A 22,853-nucleotide genomic window follows, 5' to 3' on the forward strand; every position below is an offset into this window, starting at 1 on the left:
CCTGGCGTATATCTTCTTCTTTTGATGTTTCTTGATCCTTTTCTTCCTCCTCTTCATATTCTATGTAAAATAATTTCTTCTCAGCACACTTATGACCTTTAGTGCATTTGCTATCACAATTGTAACAAAGCCTTTTTTCTCTTTTTTCTTCCATTTTTTGTGGTGTAACCCTTGTAGGTTGTGGAAGGCTAGGAGAAACAACACTTTCATCTTTATAGTTGTGAGGGGTATGCTTCCTGGTTTCCATAATTTTTCTTTCCACTATGTCACAAAGCCCTTTTACTCTTTCCAATTGTTGTGGTGTTGCTATAAAGAAGGTGTTGCTCTTTGTATCCTCATAATGTGTTATCATTTCCTCCGTGAAAATTGACCACGTAACAAGTTGTTTACGAGAACAAAGCCCTTCATACCATAAAAATTGATCCTGTTCTAAATATGAAGATGCAATACATACCTTTTGTAACAGTGGTACACCATGTAGATCAAAATATTGCTCCATCTGAAGTATCCAATTTACCGGATCCTTGCCATCAAACTTCCTCATCTTGCTTTTTCTTGATTTTAGGAGCTCGATCTTGAAACGACTGTAACTCTATACTTTCAGATCTTTAAGTTCTGAAATTGTGACCTATAGTAGCCCTCTATTTCCTCTTTCCAATGCCACCAGTCTGATCCAAATTGGATTCTCCAAGAAAGAGTTATTCACAATCTCCCACAGTTACCTAATTATAGACTACTTCACTAGAGCGAACTTGTACGACGTGCCACGAGTCACTGTTTCGACCTTTGGCTTTGAAAAATATCTACAAGAAACTACAGTCCGTTCTATTTCTGTACCATCTTACAAAATTTCAATCCGTTGCTCAGAGAGAAATTTATGACGATTTTCCCTAGGTCACCTGTTTGGAATGTAATTCAGGAGTCTGCAAAAAGAGCAACTTCCTCAGATCATATCTCCGAAACTATAATGCAAAAAGCTATGAAATTTGGACCCAAGGTTCAGCGCAATTTCTTCTCAAATAGGGTTTTTCTTCAACTTCTGAAACATCGTAGAAAAAAAGTTATAGCGAAAATTCCAGGATGACCTGTTTGGAGCAGCGAAACCCTAGAATCCAAAGCTCTGATACCAAATGTTATGAAACCAGCTCAAGAAAAGATAGAAAAGATAGATCAACGCCTTAGAATTTAGCCTCTTCGAGGGGGAAACCTCCTTTACATTACATAAATGAACAATTCTTGGATGATACAAATGAAAAGACCTCCTTTCTATATATAGGAGTCTAAGGGGTCATAACATAATCAGAGCCAATATAACAATAATAATGTAAGGGCACAATAATAACAATAGTGGGCTTCTATGGGGCACAATAGTAACAATATGGGCACTACATGGGTAGATCAATATAATAAGTGGGTTGTACTAATAACAATAAGGGGTTACACTAGTAGTATAGGGGCCTAACAGAAACTGAAAAAATGAAAGAGACAGTTATGGGGTTCGAAGTGGGATAGGTGGGTGGCCACCAAAATCCGCTTGGATCATTCCTCCCCCCTTAGGAAGCAATGGTCCCCATTGCATTGAGTTCCTCCATGAGATGAGGAAACTTCTGCTAAACTTGGTCCTTGGTAAGTTGTTTTGCAACCTCTGATGTGTCCATTAATGGTGGGAAGCATGTTCGAGGGTGGTCCACATTGAACACTTGATCCAAATCGGATCCATAAACAACTATCAAAGAACCGTGACTAAATCAAGTTGAAAAAATCTCAAATGAAATCCAAAACAACAATCGAAAACACCGTGAACCAGTGGCCATGGCAGCTGGCATAGAAAAACGAGGACCTCGGTCAAAGCGCACTGACCGAGGCCCATGGAGACTGCGTAGGAGGTCGATGTAGCCCCTGGGAGCCCCGGAATGGGAAAAGGAGCTGATTTTCAGTGCGCAATCGCTGGGAAAATAGGGCTGAAATGGTAGAGCCTTAAGCACTCGGTCACATTGGGAGCCAGAGGAACGTGGGCAGAGAAACGAAAAGCGCCATCGTATGAAGGTGGGACCCATGACCTAGAAACTGGCACTTTGATCGGGGCGCCCTTGAATGGTAAGAGGCTTTGGAGGAGAGCGGGGCGATCCCACTCAGCAATCGACGCGTGGCAGCGGAGGTGAGAGAATAACCGCCGTGATCACGCGTTATCGGTCGAGCAAGTAAACCGTGCTCAAAGTGTGAATGACATTGGATCTGGAGGAGCCCAGATAGGATGGTTGAGATTGCACCCGATAGACAAAAGCAGAATCGATAGGGGATTAAGCCGCGATTTAAGGGGATTTGGAATCCATTGACCACCACAGTGGAGAGAGAACGTATCCATGAAGAAACGAATCGATGAGCAGGCTAGCGTTGTTCCAATGAGGACACGTGGCTACTTCCCGAGTGTTCATGCCGACGCCAAACAGGGAACTCCAAGCATGCAGGCGATAGGCGAATCGATGCAGGCGGGAGAGGAAAAAAATAGGCATGGATGTCGAATGGCTAAAGCCATGAACAGAGAGAGATCAAGAGAGAGATCAAGAGAGACAGTGAACAGTGAACCCTGAGAGGAGGACTGAGCACAGAGAGCAGTAAAGCCAAGTAGAGGAGACAGAGGGCCGAGCAGACTGCAGGTAGCATTGAGCACCAGAGAGCTTGAAGAATCAAGCCTTCCCATAGAGGAATCTGTCAGGATTGAGCATCATAGTTGGCTCTTTCCCCTATAGACCGAGGGTCACAGAGCTGTTAGGAAGAGCAAGAGTCTGTGTACTCTGAGTGGCTTGGGGAATCCAAGAACCACCCTGCCAAGCAAAATCTGCTTCAGGAGAACTCACATTGAGTCCCTGTATTGTAATTTCTCTGCTAAAAGACATAATAAAACAAGGCCACCACTAAAGCTGGACCGGGGACGTAGCCTTGGAGAGTAGGGTGAACTACTTATTAAAAACTGCTTGTCTCTTTGTGTTGCTTACTGTATTTCTCTGCTATCTTTCCATTTATTTTCTGTTTATTGGCAATCTGATTGATCCGTTGTTTCAATAACACAGAACACACACCAGCACATGGGTCTGTAATACCTTTTGTTTACTAAATCTTTAGCTGAGGTCATTTATAGGGTGATTATCAGATCAAGTAGTATTAAAGCTCTAGGCTGTAAGGTTGGACAAGCTTGTGTTGGTTTAGGTGTGAATGCTCACTAGATCAAAGCTCAAATTAGGAGAAGGAGAGTTGGTGGAAACTAATCCTGAAATTAGGAGAGTCTATTCTCAGAAGACAATGTTAGAAGAAGGTTCTATAGGGCCAGACCTTCAATTCATAGAAAGTTTCCTAGCTATAAAGTCTATGGTAGAAGAAATGTGTAGGGACTTTAGAAAGCATAAGGGTGAAGATTCATCAGGCTCTAAGCAAGATAAAGGAGAATATGAATCTCATTCCCATGACCACTCCAAAGGAAATGGAAAAGAAGAAAGCTTCCCTACACCTCCTAGTAGCCTTGTGCATAATAAGAAGGCCTCTTTGATTAAGTTAGATGTTAAATTTTATTTACCTATATATGATGGAGAGCTAAATGCTAAAAAGTTGGACAATTGGATTAGACAAATTGATGTGTATTGCAAAGTACAAAATATAGACTCAGACAAGAGAAAGATTCAGCTGGCAAGCCTTTGCCTAGGGGGCACTCCCTTGGTTTGGTGGGAAGGCAGAAACCAAGATTATATGAGAAAGCATGGTAAGACCATCTCTGTCTAGAGTGAATTTGTTACTGCAATCAAAAAGCAGTTCTATCCATTGGCCTACATGCAACAAGCCATGATGAGTTGGCAAACTCTTCGGCAGTTGAAAGGGCAAAGTGTAGAAGGGTATACTCAAGAGTTCAGAAAGAGAGCATTGATTTTGGGTATTTCATTAGACTCACCAGAAACTCTTTTGAAGTACATTGGTGGTCTACATAGCTACATGAGGCATACCATCCTCATGTTTAATCCGACTAGTATAGATGAAGTATCTTTACAAGCTACTCATCTAGAAGCTAGAGGAAAGAATGGAAATCCAGAAGTTGGGGGATCGTCCCAACCCACTGTAAGAAAGAGAAAGGAGAAAAGAAAGCAGAAGTGGAAAGCAAGTAAGGCTAACACTGCACAGAAAGGCAAAGCCTCACGCACTCACTGTAAAAAGGAGGGGCATGATGATGAGCACTGTTGGATTCTGCATCCAGAGCTGAGACCTAAGAAGTTTGAGGGCAAGAAGAAGAAGACTGTTCTAGCTATTCAGAAATATTTGGGGTCAGACTCGGGAGATGAAACAATCATTCTAGCCACAGGTATAAAAGGTAAGAATTCTGAAGCATCTACTAGTAATTCTGCTCAATCTGTTATTGATGAAGAACATGAGAGAAAAAGGCATGAGCTTTTCCATATTCGAGTTGTTTCCAAAAATCAAAAGATTGATACTTTATTTGATAGTGGTTCACAAGTAAATCTGATTTCTGAAGCAATTGTAAAGATTGGGATTAGCAACTACACCTCATAAGAAGCCATACCCATTAGGATGGTTGAATGATAAAGCACAACTACAAGTGACTAGACAGTGCAAATTCAATTTTTCTTTTAGGTCAGCATTTGTATATGAGGTTTAGTTAGATGTAATTCCTTTGGATATATGTGGAATTGTTTTAGGAAGTCCTTACTTGTATGATTGAAAGGCTATTTTCTATAGAGCCGAGAACAAGTATCTACTTGTTAAAAATGGAATCGAATACTTTGTAAGAGCTCATAAGCTCAAGAATAATTATACTCTCATAAACTCAGGACAAATGAAAAGAATGATAAATTCATGCAAACAGTGCTTACTAATGGTTGTAAAGGAAAAGAAAACTGATAAAACCAATGTATTTGAGGGCTGTAATTCTGATCAGCAAGCTGATATAGAAAATATTGTTTCAAAGTATGATGTCTTGTTACAAGAACCTCAAGGTCTGCCACCCAAAAAGGGAATAGTACATGATATTATTTTGCAGTGAGATGTTCCTTTTCCTAACATTGGGATGTACAGGTTATCTGCTTTAGAAAATGCTGAAATCAAGAAGCAGGTTCAAGAGTTGCTCAAGAAAGGGTTCATTAGGCCTAGCACATCACCATGTGGGTCACCAATCATTTTGGTGAGAAAGAAAGATGGCTCATGGAGAATGTGCATTGATTATCGAGCACTGAATAAGATAAGAATCAAAAATATTATCCCCTTCCTCGCATAGATGATCTTTTAGATCAATTGAAGGAAGCTGTTTATTTCACCAAGCTAGATTTGCGCAGTGGATACCATCAGGTCAGAGTTGCAGAGCAAGATGCATGGAAGACTTCTTTCAAAACAAAGCAAGGATTGTATGAATGGCTGGTTATGCATTTTGGTTTGACCAATGCCCGTGCTACTTTCATGAGATTAATGAGTGATGTACTCAGACCTTTTCTTGATGATTTTGTTATTGTGTATCTGGATTGCATTCTGATTTTTAGTAAAATGTGGGAAGAACATTTAAAGCACATTAAGTAGATATTAGATGTTTTGAAAAGAGAAAAAAATTATGTTAAACTCTCCAAATGTGAATTTGGCAAAACCTCTCTAAATTATTTGGGTCATATAGTAGGGGGAGGTGAATTGAAAATAGACCCCTCTAAAGTGGCAGTCATTGTAAACTGGCCTAAACCCAAGTCTGCTACAAAAGTGAGAAGCTGCTTAGGAGAAACACAGTATTGGAAGAAGTTCATTTCAAATTTTTCCTAAATTTCAGCTCCCTTACATGCTTTGATAGGATTGAACAAGGTGTTTTAGTGGGGAGGAAAATAACAGAAAGCCTTTGACAACTTGAAAGAAAAAATTAGTATAGCACCTGTACTAGCACTGCCAGATCTACAAAGACCATTTGAGATCCAAACTGATGCCAGTGACTATGCCATGGGAGCAGTGTTGACATAGCACGGTAAACCCGTATGTTATCATTCTAAGACTTTTAATCCTGTAGTAGTCAACTATCCTACATATGATAAGGAATTGTATGCATTAGTTCAGAGTCTGAAAAAGTGGAAACATTACTTAATCAACAAAGAAGCAGTAATGCATATTGATCATCAGCCACTTCAATACTGTTGTTGGGAAAAGTATCTATTCAGAACGCCCCTATCCCACTCTAAGGTGTGACAGTGCCTTAGTAACAAACAAGGAAAACTATTTTCGTATTCTTCTTTATGAAATGTAAACTAAGAGGAAGGATGTAACTAACCTGTGTCTTTCACTAGTTTGTTAATCCAATCGCTCTCCTCTTTGTTCACTTCCGCTGCCTGCTCCCTTACTGGCCCAGCTTCACCAAGTTCCTACAAGATCACAGAAGAGGAAAACTACCCAAAAAACATAGATTTACATTCATAAATAGCTTAGGATCAGATTTAAGCTAAACATGCAAATATAACAAAGCATCATTGATATACAAGCATATAGGAGAAACTCAAATAGTTTTATTGATATGATAAGAAAGTCCAAGAGGAGATACAACGAAGTGAGTCTCGATCCAGCATCTACCTCCCAGCAAAGGAATCCCTTCCTCACCTCCAACAAAGCATAAATCACCCAATGCACTAATCTCAATCTCAAACCAACAGCAATTCTCTGCAAAGTACAAAATTCCAGCCTCTGGATCTCTGGGATGAGGGATCCATATATAGATGTAAACAGAGAGGATGAGTCAGCTTATGTTTTGACTTGTGGCTTCTCTCTGTCAGTCCTTGCTTCCACTTGGAGGCTAAGAGCCTCTTACTCATCCTTGGTCGAACTCAGTGAGGCAAGTGTCATTGAGGAAGATTCTGGAAGCTTCCATTGTCTGTACACCTCGCGGAATGACACTTCCATTTGGCATTTCTCGCTCAGCGCACCCTGGTAGTGCATTTAGGTGCGTTGCAACACACCTAGCTAGTGTACTGGGGTGCTTTGCAACGCAGGAAGCTAGTAGAGCATCTGAATTGATCCTGACTTGACTAGTTTTGAGTAGTTTTTGGTGGAGAACTTCTGGGAGAAGCTGTCATTGCTTGACCTTGTTCCTTTAGGGGCAGGAAAAACACTTTTAGGGACTTTGGATCCCTTGGATTATGGAAATTTCATGCCCAAAGCTGTAAGGCAGAAAAATGTCTATAACAGTTGCCCCCTAAAGTATGAGGCCTTTTATCGGGTGAAATGCTTTATTAGGAGGATCCGAAGTTCTTTCAATGCTGGGAGGAGACCTGTAATAAGATACAATATAATACATCATTTTCATACTATTTTCATGATCTAGCTGAGGCGGGCATTCCCATGCTCAGCTTTATAAATTCATTTTTATGTACATAGGACAGACAATCGTCTGATGGTAGACTGATGATCTTGATGAAATCATCATCCTTTTGGTAGGATGATTATCTGTGCTGCAATTCTGTACATGTCAATGTCTTTATTTTTCCTGAAAATATATCACAGCCCGGATGGATGAAACTAGATCCGGGGTCTTCAATCTCGTCCGATCTTCACTCTAAGTACAAGTCGATCCATGTGAGAAATGTTTTGAAGTCGAACATGGAAAGACATCGCTTGATTACCAGTCAATGATGTAAACTGTTAACAAGCGCGAGAGGAATCACCGATAATGATAATGACCCTCAAGGTACTGCAGTACAATTCACATGGTGTGAATAAATGACTTGGCGTCGAACACCACGCAAAATCTTTCGGTCGAAGGTCATTGATGTATACCTGTCGCCAGAAGTGAGAAACTTGCCATTGAGGCATGCAAGCTTCAAAGTACTGAAGGGGGTGTTCCTAGATCAACTTCTTGGATAATGAGCTGATGTCGACAAGAAGAGATACGCCAAAGGAGGGCCTTAATGCATCCCACATCAATGACACGGAATAGAGCAAATGATTTTGATGGAGGTGAAAACGATCTGATGATATATGGTTCAGGGTGGCGGTCATGAAAGAATGAAGTATAATGTATGGTAGTGGATGGGACATGGGTGACTTCTCTGGATGACTTCTCTTGAACATATCAGCGACACTTGTATGATGGATTGGTAGCATTTACCCCAAAGGTGGATGGTATGGCAAGAGCATGGTGATGTGACCGGTGAATGAAACAACCCAACCCGACTCAGGCACGGAGTGGAAGTGTCATGTTCAAGAGCGACTTGCTACCAATAAAGGTTCTTTGAGTTTCTTCCCAATTTTTCCCCAGTCATTGCTGACCAGTACCTCTTTATTTTTGTCAAGCTTGAGGGGGATAACATATGCTTGTTATATAATTTGCCCTTCGGGAAAACCCATCGCTATGTTTTAACGAGCCTAGCAATAGTGAAACTCGTTCTCGTCTAAAGACAAGTTTGTCGCTATTAATCTTTTTAATGAGTCTAACGACAAAGATAACTCGGTCCTTTTCATTTTTAGAGAGTCTGAAAAGGTACGTAAAGATAACCTCGGAAGTCCTTTTTCGTCATCTAATCCCTTAAGTCCGAAAAAGTATAAAACAATACAGAAGGGATGAATTTTCGATAGTTTTAACGAGCCGAAAAAAACAAGCGCTCGATCTTTTTGTGCAATAATCCCTCAGGTCCAAAAAGATTAAAATGTAGAGGAGGGATAGCACTTCCCGTCGCTTTAACGAGCTGGAAGGCCAAAACTCGGCAATCTTTTCATATTTTACGAGTCAGATGAAAAGAGCTTAAAGAAGACTCGTCTTTTGAGGAACGAGTGATAAAACGGGTAGCAGCTGATTCCAGGTAAGGGTTGGAATTTTCCAATCACGGCAGTGTCACAAGGATGGCTAGTGAAATCACTTTTCGCAGCTGTTCCTCAAAAAGGGTAAACAATCAAATGGAGGTGAATGATCGGCCAATGGAAAAGTGGAGGTGAAGGTGCAAACATGACCAAGGCTTTAATGGCTGATAATGTTACATTCACGGTGGTTATTTACCGGAGGATAGTTCATTTTTTAATGAGCTTAAACGCGGATTGAAACACTTGCTCGATCTTATGTTTATTTTTTAACGAGCATGAACTATGTGCTAAAACTGCTCGATAACATGGTCTAGTTTTGATTTTTTACCATAAATAGCTTTGCCTTTTTCAAAGATAGTACTGTACCCTCAATTGCTGCATCAAACTAGTTAGAAATGAATAACATTTGCTTGAAAATGAGATTAAAACGCTAATATTTCACTTTGAACTACGTAAAAAGCAATTAAAAAGTGTTTTTACCTCTCATTTCACCATTTCATTTGAACTTGGTTTGTTGGAGCTTTGGAGGTGCCTCTTCCCCCTTGATTTTCATCAGCTGATTTCGGGAGATTCTGTGGACGATTCTCGGTGCCGTCTGGACCAGGTAGGAGCTAAACCTGAGCTCTTTCATTTCATGGTTTCCTTTCTGCATTCTGTGCTTCATTCCCTACTTTTCTGAGCCCCTGGGGTTTGATGGGCTCGTTCTGCCATCAACGCACCTTGGGCACTCGAAACCTGCGCTGAATGTTGACCATTGTGAAGGCAGTTTGACATTCAACGCAGGTGGAACACTGTGCAGGTGCGTTGGGCGCAGAAAAGGATTTTGTTGCACAGTTTTTGATGAAAATTTTTGCCTGTTTCTCATCAAAACTAGGATCTAACTCCCCTCTTGTTTGTTTTTCAGAGATCTTGGAGCAAAATGACCCTTACATGGCGAGAACGAGAACATGAAGAAGAGGACATGATTGCCCTACATGATCCGGTTACGGTGAACGCGCTGCGGAACTGTGGTCTACTGAAGTTCTTCCGCATCTCTAGCATGAGACAGCAGATCAACCTACTACAGTATTTGCTCGATGCTTGGGATCCTATCAATCAAGTTTTCCAGATTAGGGGCAAATCTATCCCCTTGACTGCAGTAGACATTTACTTCTTGACTGGCTTGTCGAGGCGGGGTGCCCCCATCTCTTTGTCAGGTTCGCCCCGAGGGAGTGACCCTGTGAGAGATTATGTCCGCCTATATTGCAGGGAAGGATCTCAGCCGAGTAAAGACGGCAAGATCATCATCCGTGATGTTACTGACAGGTCCCTTAGGTCTATCCTGTATACTTTCGGTAGGATGGCTGGAAGTGCGTCTCTTCATGTAGCCAACAGATCCTATATGCAGCATGCCTTCGAATGCCTCCAACCGAAAATATTCAACTGGTGTGATGCAGTACTTTTTGTGATGAAAAGTCAGTTGACCAAGATAAAGGACGGGAGGTTGAAGAACTTTGGGTTCGGTTCTATTTTGACCGCCTTTGCCTTGGAGAAGATACCACTGATGCAGTCGCAGTACATTGCTCTTGACTTACCTTCTCCTACTGAACCACGCATGCAGAGATGGGTTGACCATATGTCTAGGCATGCTGGTCAATCTCAGATTTCTTTTTCCGATACCTTCTTCAGGTGGTTTGATCGTCAGGAGATGGTCTATTCTGAGTATCCATATGTTGGCATGGATTTCCGGGGTGATCCGGATTTAGTACTGCCGGATGGCGAGCAGTGGGGCGCTATTGGTAAAATCTTTGACCATATCACTGTTTACTGTTTTTATCTATAATGTCCTTGTGCTTTATTCTATCAAGACTTTAATCAAACTCATGTGTGCATGCAGATGTTGGTCCTGTTCGTCCAGTAGTTCGCCTGAGAGTGTCGGCCGCTGCCCCAGCAGGAGAGGCCGCTGGGAGGGTTATCCTTCGTGACCTTGATGTGGCCGAGACTCTCACAGCTGTGCAGGAGCAGGTTGAGAGCCTTACTCTCGGTATTCCAGATGTGAGGATCGACGAGCTACCTTTGCAGTTACAACGGCATACTACTGGTGTGCCCATACGATGGACTCGTCTCTTACGCATGATCGCACAGGCTGTGACTTGCTATCATGAGCATCATTAGACTAGGGTGCCCCCTAGCATTTTGAGTTTTTGGGTCATGTGACCGATTTTGTCTTGGTTACAGAACATTATATGTAAACCATAAACAGCTATATATATATATTTTGATTTTCGGGGTTTTATTCTGGTTGAGTTATATGATCCACATGTAAAACATTGATGATGTGTTTCTTTTTATAAATGTCGCAAATGTCTATCTAACACATAGTTTTCTAATGAGTCAGTTAATGTGTTTAAGTTTCTGGAAATATGTTGGTATTGAATCAAATCAAATTGTCTTTCCAAAATCTTAACCCTTAGGAACATGCGATAAATGGCCGGGTTTCGGACGAAATATATACCATTGAGTTGTAGTATTACGAGTTGTGAGTCTAGCCTAACGATTAGTCGACGTATACCATGGGTGATGGCATTAGAGAGAAGTTCTATCAACGCGCTATACTCAGCGATGTTATTTGTTGATTGACCAATACATACACCTCTGAAACTTACTAACTCGCCGCTTGGATCAAAAATGGCCCTGGCTGCGAAGGACAGGTTCCGGGAACTACGACTCGCTCCGTCGGCATATCCAACACATGTCTCCAAAAGGTTTGACATCTGCAATAAATGTAAAAAGGTGGATTACTCGACCAAAATGAACACTTTAGCGAAAACAAAATACAACAAAAGCATACTGGTCACTATTTAAGCATAGTAACGCTTGAGGTACAACCCATTACGAGGTTGCGCCAGTGGAATTCCATCATAATCCATTAACTCGTAGGCCCCTTTTGCTAACACTCGTTTAACAATATAGGGGCCCATCCATAAAGAATTAAATTTACCTGCTCCCAATTTATCGGATTCTTGGTCGTAAAGCAAGACCAAGTCACCTTCTGAGAAGACACGGGGTTTGACATTTTTGTCGAACTGCGCCTTGAATCGTTTCTTATGGGCTTCATTAGCCAAAGCAGCATCATGACGGGTTTCATCCAATTGGATTAATTCCAAGAAACGGGCCTCTTCTTCTGAAGTTCCGGGGAGGAGATCGATTGCGAGTTTAAGAGACGAGATTTCGCACTGGACTGGTAAGACTGCTTCCAGGCCATATACCAGTTGGAAGGGTGTGAACCCGGTTGCATTCCTTACCGATGTTCGGTAATCCCACAAAGATGAGTACAGGATTAGGTGCCACCTTCTTTTGTGAACTCCGATCATCCTTTGCAACATACGCTTCAAGACCTTGTTGATCGCTTCAACTTGTTTATTGGCTTGCGGATAATACGGAGTGGAGCTGTCGTGAGACAATCCTAGTTTGGTAGCTAATTCGAGCATCATGTGATTGCGGAAATGCGATCCATGATCCGTGACTATAGCCTGTGGTACGCCGAATCTGGCGACTACATGATTGAAAAAGAAAAGGGCAGCTGTTTCACCAGTGTTATCTAATGTAGGCATCGCCTCAGCCCATTTGGTAAAATAGTCAACGGCGACTATAATATACCCACGCCTCCCGGTCGAGGTGGGGTTACATGTCATGAAATTGATGCCCCATTTGGCGAAAGGCCCAATAGCAATTATTGGCTGTAAAGGTGCGGGTGGTCTTCTGGTTTTGCTATCAAAAATTTGACAAGCATGGCAACTTCTAACTGCGGTTATGCAATCTTTGAACATGGTTGGCCAGAAGTATCCTGCTCGTAAGATTTTTTGTGCTGTAGCATATCCAGATTGATGTCCCCCACAGGCCCCTGAATGACACTCATTCAGGGCTTTTTCAGCCTCCTCATGGGTGAGGCACCTTCGCAGAACTGTATCGACACCACAACGGTAAAGCGTATCACTGACGATCATGTAGTCTTTTGCTTGGTATCGTATACGTTTCTGTTCAGAGTGAGAGGTGTTAGGCCTAAACTTTTGGGTTTGGAGATAAATTATTATATCTCCATACCACTCATTGCTTGTGGATATCAGAAACAAATTCTCGTCCACGATTGATTCTTCGGATGTTTCATCGTTGGACGATGATGGGAGATCGCATAATAATTCTGCAAAAACTAGAGCTTTCTTTGATTTGGATTTTACAAATTCCAGATCAAACTCTTGAAGGATTGCTATCCATTTTGAATATTTGCCCCCCATCAACTGTCGCGACAATATATAAGTCATGGGGTTGCAATCTGACAGAATGGTAGTTTTCCGAAAGAGGACATAGTGTCGAAATCTTTGTATCGCTTGAACAGCTGCAAGCGCTAGTTTTTCAACATAAGAATATTTGCTTTCTGTATCTTTTAAGTTTTTACTTAAATAATATACAGGGTGTTCAATTCCATCGACTTCTTGAACTAAAACCATTGCGATGGTTGTATCTGCTGCAACCAGATACAGGTTAAAATCTCTTTGATAATCGGGGGCGTACATTAATGATGCTTTTATTAAGGAATCTTTTAAAGCATCAAAGGAAGCTTGCGCAACCTAATCCCAGACGAAGGGTACCTCCTTTTTCAAAAGACGTGTATAACCTTTAGCAAGTTCGGCATAATTTGGAATGAACCTCCTCAGAAAGTTTGCTTTCCCTTGGAGTTTCTGAATCTGAAGCAAATTCGAAAGTGGAGGCAAATTTATGATTGCCTGAACCTTGCACGGGTCGAGACGAATCCCATCCTTGGAGACTACAAAGCCAAGTAAACGACCAGAACCGATGCAAAATACACATTTGTGCGGATTGTGTCGTATCTTGTAGTGTCGGCAACGTAGAAATATCGTTCTTAAATGCTGCAGATGATCAGTCTGCTTTCGCAAATGAGCTGGAAGGTCGTCGAGGTATGGTTGAACGATGTTCTTGATGTCATGGAAGGCATAATTCATTGCCCTCTGAAACGTCGCCCCTGCGTTCTTTAAACCAAAGGGTAATTTTCGATATGCGAATGTGCCCCACGGACAAATGAATGCAGTCTTTGACTGGTCCTGCGGGCGGATATTTATTTGATTATACCCGGAAAATCCATCCATGAATGAAAAGATTTCGCAACTGGCGCATTCATCAATTATCTGGTCGATGAAGGGTGTAGGGTAATTGTCTTTCGGACAAGCTTGATTTACATCCCTATAATTGACACACACTCTAATTGTCCCCTGTTTTTTCATAACTGGGACAATGTTCGATACCCAATCGGTTAACGGAACCGGGTAGATGAAACCAGCATGGAGAAGTTTTTCAACTTCTGCCTTAATGGCAGCGGCTTTCTTGGGGTGCACCTGCCTGAGCTGTTGTCGTACCGGTTTGACATCTGGATACATCTTAATTTCGTGTTCAACGATACTCGAGTCAATGCCTGGCATCTCATCATATGACCAAGCAAAGACATCTCTGAATTCGCGAAAAATAGCCTCGTACATTTCTATTTCTGAAGGAGAACAACACTTGCCAACATAAATATTCTCTATAACATCTGTTTTAGTCGAGATATTTATGGCTATAGTCTCTTCAATGTTGGATAAGTTTCACTCGGAATCCACCGTATTTATAGTATTTGATAGAAATTCAAAAACTGAAGGATGATAAAGGTCATCTTGAGTATCTTCTTCATAATCAGGAAGAAGGGAATGATGGTGGTGATCATTCCATGGGGCCCCTTCAATCACCATTGATTGTAGAATTCCTTTGTCGGTTCCATGCACTCGCGACCAAGGATCTGAAGGGGTACCATATTCTCTAGACCTATCTACCCAAATGCTTGACGAGCGTTGATTCGGGTTTGCCTCCCATGCTAGAAACATTGATTGCTACAATATTTCTATTGGGCTTGGGGGCAAAACCATTGCATGATCCATGTTGATATCGTTTTCTGAGATCTTTGTGGAAGATACCATATTGCAGGTACCTATCGACGCTATTTCTGCCAAATCAATTGGAGGTGGAAAAGCGAAAGTTCCCATTAGTATAGGATCTTTTAGTAGGCCTACTCCGATATTCTGAAGCGAATGGGGGCTTCCATGGATCATGGGAACAGTTCCTGTAACTTGTGAACCATTGGGGAGGAAGTTTTGTTGGTCGACGATCGTAATCCCCCCCTGAAAGGGAAATGCAATCTTTCTGAAATATGTCAACACAACAGCTACCATGGCATATATCCATGGTCTTCCTAGTAGGATGTTGTAATCAAGATTCCCATCGATGACTTCAACATCTATTTCTACTGTTTTCCCTCCTAGTTCAACTTTCAAGTTATTTAGGATACCATATGGGGTATATGTCCTCCCGTCGAATGCTTTTAATGTTGTCGAAGATCGCGACAAGGTTGGAGATCCTAAAGTTTTCCAGCAACTCATCGACATAATTCATGTAGATGCCCCCTCATCAATAATTGTTTGATGAACAGTTTTGCTGAGGGCTTTCACTTGAATAAGGAAAGCTAGTTGAGCTGGTAACTAAGGATCGTATCCTTTGTGGTCGAAGGATACAAGATTGGAATCCTTAGGATCAACTCCACCAATGGCTGATAACAAAGCCTGCCTTTGGGATGGGCAATTTTGTAGTACTTCAAGAGTCGACGTAGCGGATGGCGATTGGACCAAATCTTCCACTATGTTATAATGCTATGCCACTCTAGCGCGAGGATTAAATGTCGACTTGTGTACTACTCCCTTTGGTGGTTTTATTGTTAATTCAGGAATGATGGGTGGTACAACTTCCGTCGAAGTTGTTGTCGAACTACTTGGTTGATCTTTATCCTTGCCGTTCGACAGCTGCGGATTCCCGTAATCTTTGTTCCTTGTCGAAATCAAAGCATCATTTTGTTGCTTCGAGATCGACAACATTAGCACTTGAGACGGGGAAGCATTTCCACTTTCAACCAGATTTGTTCCTGGATTTGGAAACGGATCAGTTAACACTGCTGAGGTTTTCAAACTCTTAAAGAATTTCTTAAGCTCAGCTCTGTATGGACAATCTGCTGTCCAATGATCCTCATCGCATATATAACATGGATTTTTTGGTTTCCTATTTCCAGGAGGGTTTGAAGAAGTTTTTTCAGGAGATGATTCATCCTGTTTCTTCTTCTTCCCTTTGCCTTGTTTCTTCTTGCTTCCTGGTTGTTTGGTTTCTTTGCCCTTATCTGTCGATACGGCATTTACTTCCGAAGCAAGAATTTTGTCTTTTGCATTTTGATCTGAAATCTTACGGGCCTTCTTGGATGTGGCCTTTGTCGATTTCGCGTTTGTCGTGCCAATCACACCATCGCCGGCATGAGAGTCATTGTTCGATTTAGGAGCAGGAGGAATTGAGAATTCCGGTCTAGGGGCGTCAGGTATTTTGTCATAGAGTGTGCCAGACTGAGTATAGACCAAGTCCAGATATTGCGCACGAGCGATAACTTTCTCTTCCGTTACGACTCCCCCCTTTGCCACATCTTCCGTGATGGCAGGAAGTAATGACTTGATAAACCATTCAGCTAATAGCTGATCGGGAACGTACGTTTTTACCATCCTACGACGACGTCGCCACTCATGTATATGATCAGATATGTGAGTGGCTGTTGTCTGTTTAAAGTTGGTAAGGATTTCCGTTCCCGTTTCATACCTTATTGGTAACTGAAAATGGGTTAAAAAAGTCGTGGCTAAGGTACTGAAATTGTCGAACGAAGCTCTAGGCAATTCAATATACCATTTTGCCGCTGGACCCGTTAATGTCCTCTGAAAAAGGCGAAGCCTTATCGAATCATCGTTTAGGGTGTTTGATGAACACCATAGATGAAATGTCATCACGTGATTCGATGGATCTTCACCTGGATTTCCATTAAATTTAGGAATATCTGATGGAAGTTTATGAGGGATCGCTGGCCACCAAGGGGCGTAAGCAATTGGATCGTTTGTTAACCGGTGTAAATCGGGTAACTCTAAAGTTGCCACGAATGGTAACTGTTGATTTAGGTTAGGTGAAGCATACCCAGGATACGATGGAATTGCCTGAGCAGTTGGCCTTTGCATACCAGCATAATGTAGTTGATGCTGGTACGACTGATACGGTTGGTGGACATGACCATTGTAAAGTGGTTGATTTTGACCGTTTTGAATGTACGGCTGTCCATTGTTCACAACGATCTGCTGCTCAGAACATTGGTATACTTGTTGGAATTGTGGTTGTTGGTATTGCACCAGCCACGGTTGTGAAGCCATGTTCTGTTGCGCTATACTAACCGTTGGACCAAGGTGTGGGGTAATTGTACCGGTTTGGACCTGTGTCGTCCCACTAGTTGGCGATTGTGTTTGAGTCACAGGGTCAAGGGGCTGTTGCATTACAACCTGAGAAATCTGAGGTTGACATACAACAGGTAGCATTTGAACTTGCGACACTGTCACAATAGCCGGTGTAGTAGGTATATTCGACACAGGTACGCATTGTTGCATCGAATACACAACCCTTGGTTGTTGGGGTAGTATAGGTACCCAACCACTTGATGTAACTCCAGTATAACCTGAACACTGTTGTGAACTCCCGTATGGATATCCTCCCGGAGGGGGTAATGAAAGGGCATACTGCCCCCCATACGGTGGTAATCCGAAACTCAAGGGGATTGTCTGCCCTTGGGGACTGGATTGCCCAAATTGACCTCCAAATGGATCAATTTGTCGAGTTTCAACATAAGAGTTGCCGGATATTATTCCGAAGGAACAAATAGGAACGGACCATACTGTCGAAATAACCCTTGGATGGACTCCTTCTAGCAGTTGTGAGCTAGTCGGGACAGATGGCATGCCGGCAAACATTGTCGGAGTGACGGCAGGGAGTTCTGCTGTCGCTGTGTCAGTCGACACAGTCCTAGATGTTGACGGTTGTTCAGACATTTTGAGTCTATCCAAAAGATTACCTAGCGATTCTACAGGAACTTCCGCTGGTGGTGGACCAACTTCTGATGCCGAAGGAAATAAAGTGACCCCGACTCCAAAATGTGTTGGAGTACTTGCTTGCGGATCTTCTACAATTTCTTCGATCACAATCAAACCAGGTGGAAGGGGAAGACCGTCAGGTCCATAAAATATTTCTGGTGCCGAAGAAGGGGTTGAATCGATAGCGACAGATGTTTGAGGAGCAAGACTCTCCGAACCGGTTGCAGATGGAACTGGTTCAGTAACACAAGTGTTTGCTCTCAGACTAGGATCAATATCACCGTCCCTCTGTGGCTGTTGAACTTCTTCTGTAGAGGCAGGGTTTCCAGAAATGTTTGGAGTAACCGGAATCTCGGATGTTGTTGGAACACTTGTTCTAACATTAATAGGAGATTTCGAACCAGTTAAACGAGTTCGCTTTGTCCGTACTGTTTTTGATTCCGAAGACAAATACAGTTGACTCGTAAGCCTCCGCGAACGACGGGATTTCAATTGACTTTCTTCCACGATTGCGGATTACTCGATCAACTAAAATACAAAAAGGGGAAAGTGTGTTTCCGAATTAAATGAATTTTTAGATGCTTTAGACACAACTTGTTTTTTCAATTTTAAAGAGTCGAGAAAAAACAAAAGATGACTCTAGTCTCCTTTGATTTTTAATGAGCCTGAATTGACAAGTGCTCAGATGGACCTTTTCTGTTAAGGAGTCTGAAAAGGAACGAAAGGGACTGCTTTGGAGATCTAGGTAGAAGGTGTGCCAAACCAATCGCAAAACCGCAGAATACTTTTTAGGGTACGGGCGGTCAATCTTCCCGAATGTTGTGTTCAGTGCATTGCGATCAGTAGGGCGGTCGACACGGCTTCCTATGGATAAAGGTTTTGAGCCTATAGGGGTCTCCCAATATATACTCGACGGTACCTGGGAGCACAATCCATACTAGCACTTATCGTCTCTCAGGAGGAATCACCCATCCATCAGTGAGGCCAACAGTTACCAAGTTTTACGACGCTGGAACACGTCTCTAGCCTAGACCTCTATGTTGTGCGTTAAGTTCCAATGCGTTGTTAAGTTCATTCAATTTATTTTAGGTTGATCTTTCTTAGAAGTTTGCCTTTTTGGATCACCACGAGATGTAGATACAATTCCTAAATGCAGTCTAAAGATGATAAGCAAGCTTTGATCTCTTTTCAACAATGAAAATCCTAGCTACAAGGGGAAAAGAAAGACACAATCTTTTCTCAAAGAGCATAGAGCACACTGTAAATGCACTTTTCCTAAATCAAATCATGCAAACTGTCAAAATGAAAATGCACATATGCATGTATTTGTTTTCACTTTCTTAATATTGATGCCTAAAAAGAAAGTTGTTGTACAAATTTGAATTCGATTTCAAGTGAAAAACACAAACAAGCTTCTTTTTCGAAATCAACAAAGTAGAGACGATTACGACACTTTATGACTTTGAAATAAACACTTGTTTCGAAACTAGAAATTCATAAATTCAAACCAAAAGACAAAAGTAAAAGCGTAATCAACTGTCAACAGCAAACAAACTCACTCCTAAGATCAAAACGACACTTATGACAGGTCTAGATCTAAGGGCGACAGTATGACTAGTTTACTTTTGTAATGGGAAACTGCAAATGATGTAACAAATACACAAAAACAAATACAGTTTCTTTTATACAACCGAGGATGAATTAAGGCAAAGAAAAGGGGTTTTCAGATAGGTACACATACTGATAACAGGCTGCAAAAATCAGAGATAAAACTGAACAAAATGAAGCAGAGAACCACAGCTGCACAGGGCAAAGGCTGATCAACGCACCTGTTGCACAGAGAAACTGAATTGTAGCACAGGTAGCCCTCTCGGGACTTGCGTTGAAATGCAGAACCTCTTCACAGAGCCTGCGCTGAAGCAGAAACGAGAATTGTCTCTGGGTTCTGGGTCACGGTTGGCAGTTTAATCTACGGTTTTTGGCCAGATAAAAGCTATCAATAAGGTACAATTAGAGGGATGATTTAAAGGAGGACTAAGAGCTATGACAAAGGGTCATTAGATAATTTGTGGATTAGCTATTCAGATCATAAACAGGCCCAGTGAATGGACTAGAGTAGCAGATCTCTACTTTGCATTTGTAAATGGCAAATGCAGTTCAATTCGCCACTCCTAAGTTTATGAGAAGAACAACAATAGAAACACAAATGAACTAACTAGATATGATCCCTAGCAGAGTCGCCAATTTGTTGTTGGGAAAAGTATTTATTCAAAACGCCCCTATCCCACTCTAAGGTGTGACAGTGCCTTAGCAACAAACAAGGAAAACTATTTTCGTATTCTTCTTTATGAAATGTAAACTAAGAGGAAGGATGTAACTAACCTGTGTCTTTCGCTAGTTTGTTGATCCAATTGCTCTCCTTTTTGTTCGCTTCCGCTGCCTACTCCCTTACTGGCCCAGCTTCACCAAGTTCTTGCAAAATCACAGAAGAGGAAAACTACCCAAAAAACATAGATTTACATTCATAAATAGCTTAGGATCAGATTTAAGCTAAACATGCAAATATAACAAAGCATCATTGATATACAAGCATATAGGAGAAGCTCAAATAGTTTTATTGATATGATAAGAAAGTCCAAGAGGAGATACAACCAAGTGAGTCTCGATCCAGCATCTACCTCCCAGCAAAGGAATCCCTTCCTCACCTCCAACAAAGCATAAATCACCCAATGCACTAATCTTAATCTCAAACCAACAGCAATTCTCTGCAAAGTACAAAATTCCAGCCTCTGGATCTCTGGGATGAGGGATCCATATATAGATGTAAGCAGAGAGGATGAGTCAGCTTATGTTTTGACTTGTGGCTTCTCTCTGTTAGTCCTTGCTTCCACTTGGAGGCTGAGAGCCTCTTACTCATCCTTGGTCGAACTCAGTGAGGCAAGTGTCATTGAGGAAGATTCTGGAAGCTTCCATTGTCTGTACACCTCGTGGAATGACACTGCCATTTGGAATTTCTCGCTCAGCGCACCCTGGTAGTGCATTTAGGTGCGTTGCAATGCACCTAGCTAGTGTACTGGGGTGCTGAGAGCCTCTTACTCATCCTTGGTCGAACTCAGTGAGGCAAGTGTCATTGAGGAAGATTCTGGAAGCTTCCATTGTCTGTACACCTCACGGAATGACACTTCCATTTGGCATTTCTCGCTCAGCGCACCCTGGTAGTGCATTTAGGTGCGTTGCAATGCACCTAGCTAGTGTACTGGGGTGCTTTGCAACGCAGGCAGCTAGTAGAGCATTTGAATTGATCCTAACTTGACTAGTTTTGAGTAGTTTTTGGTGGAGAACTTCTGGGAGAAGCTGTCATTGGTTGACCTTGTTCCTTTAGGGGCAGGAACAACACTTTTAGGGACTTTGGATCCCTTGGATTATGGACATTTCATGCCCAAAGCTGTAAGGCACAAAAATGTCTATAACAAATACCTACACTCCCAAACTAAGTTGCAACAATCAAGACATTACAAATGGATGGGTTTTCTACAACAGTTTCATTTAGTCATTAGATATAAAAATGGCATACATAACAAGGTTGCAGACATGTTATCTAGACCCATTATAAATGCATCTACCATACTTAATCATAATTCTGTGCTGCATGAAAGCTACATAGAACAATATGCTTAGGATATGGACTTTAAAGATGTATATGCAACTTTGAGTCAAGGAAAAAGAGTAGAAGAATTGGACTATCATGTGAAGGACTGACTCTTATATCATTGTGGGAAACTCTGCATTCCACAAACTGAGAGAGAAAAGATAATTAGGGAAGCACACACTTCTCTGATATTAGGTCACTTTGGGGTAAGTAAAATAGTTGCATAGCTGCAAAGGTTCTGCTATTGGCTAAGAATGAGTGAGACAGTTTCTAGATATGCAAAGGTGTGTGCTATGTGTGCTAAAAGCAAGCCCAGCAATAGAAAACTAGGCTTGTACACTCCATTTCCAGTTCCTTCTCACCCTTGGGAAAGCATTTCCATGGATTTTGTTGGAGGACTACCTAAATCTAGGAAGGGTCATGATTATCTATATGTTGTTGCGGATAGGTTCAGCAAAATGTGTATTTTGATACCCTGTAGTAAACAGATTACAGTTGAACAAACTGCAAAATTATTCTTTGAACATGTATGGGTTCATTTTGGATTACCCACTTCTATTATATCTGATTGAGACACTAGATTTGTGGGAAAGTTTTGGTCCAGTCTATGGGAACTAATGGACACCAAATTGAAGAAGAGCACAGCTTTTCATCCACAAACAAATGGCCAGACAGAAGTAGTTAACAAGATAGTGATCCAGTTACTGAAAGGATATTGCAGCAAACACCCTAAGCATTGGGATGAACACTTGTGTTATGTGCATCATGCTTACAACAGAGCCAAACACTCTTCTACCTAGAGATCTCCTTTTGAGACCTGCTTTGGTTTCATAACAAGGTCTCCCTTGGATTTTGTCTTTGGTAAAGATACCATGGTTGATGGACACAGTGATGTGGACAGGGAAACCAGGTTCATTGAACAGATCTAGGAGATCCACTAGGTAGTATAGGAACAGTTGGAAAAGAGCCAGGCCAAGTACAAGGCTAGGCGTGACAAGCATTGGATGGAGCATAGTTTTCAAGTTGGAGACCAAGTCTGGCTGTATATCAGCAAGGACGGGATGCAAGGTGAAGGTAAGAAGCTAAAACCTATCAGGTATGGACCCTTCAGGATACTTGAGAAGATTGGTGAAAATGCTTTTCACCTTGATCTGCCAGATTACATGCACATCTACTTAGTTGTGAACACAGATTGCTTGAGGTTGTTTGAACCTTCAATGATTGAGGACCCTGAAGAGCAAAGTCAATTGCCTTCTGTTCATGACCTGCTACCTAAATATCTTAATGAGTTGCAAGAAGATACAGTGTTGGACAAGAAGGTAAGGATGACACGCAGTGGACAGGTGGAATACCTCAAGATTGGGCTTAAA

This window comes from Pinus tabuliformis, chromosome 5_2 (assembly GCF_031772625.1).
Source record: "Pinus tabuliformis cultivar Carrire ecotype Pingquan chromosome 5_2, CPIR1, whole genome shotgun sequence".
NCBI classification, from domain to species: Eukaryota; Viridiplantae; Streptophyta; class Pinopsida; order Pinales; family Pinaceae; genus Pinus; species Pinus tabuliformis.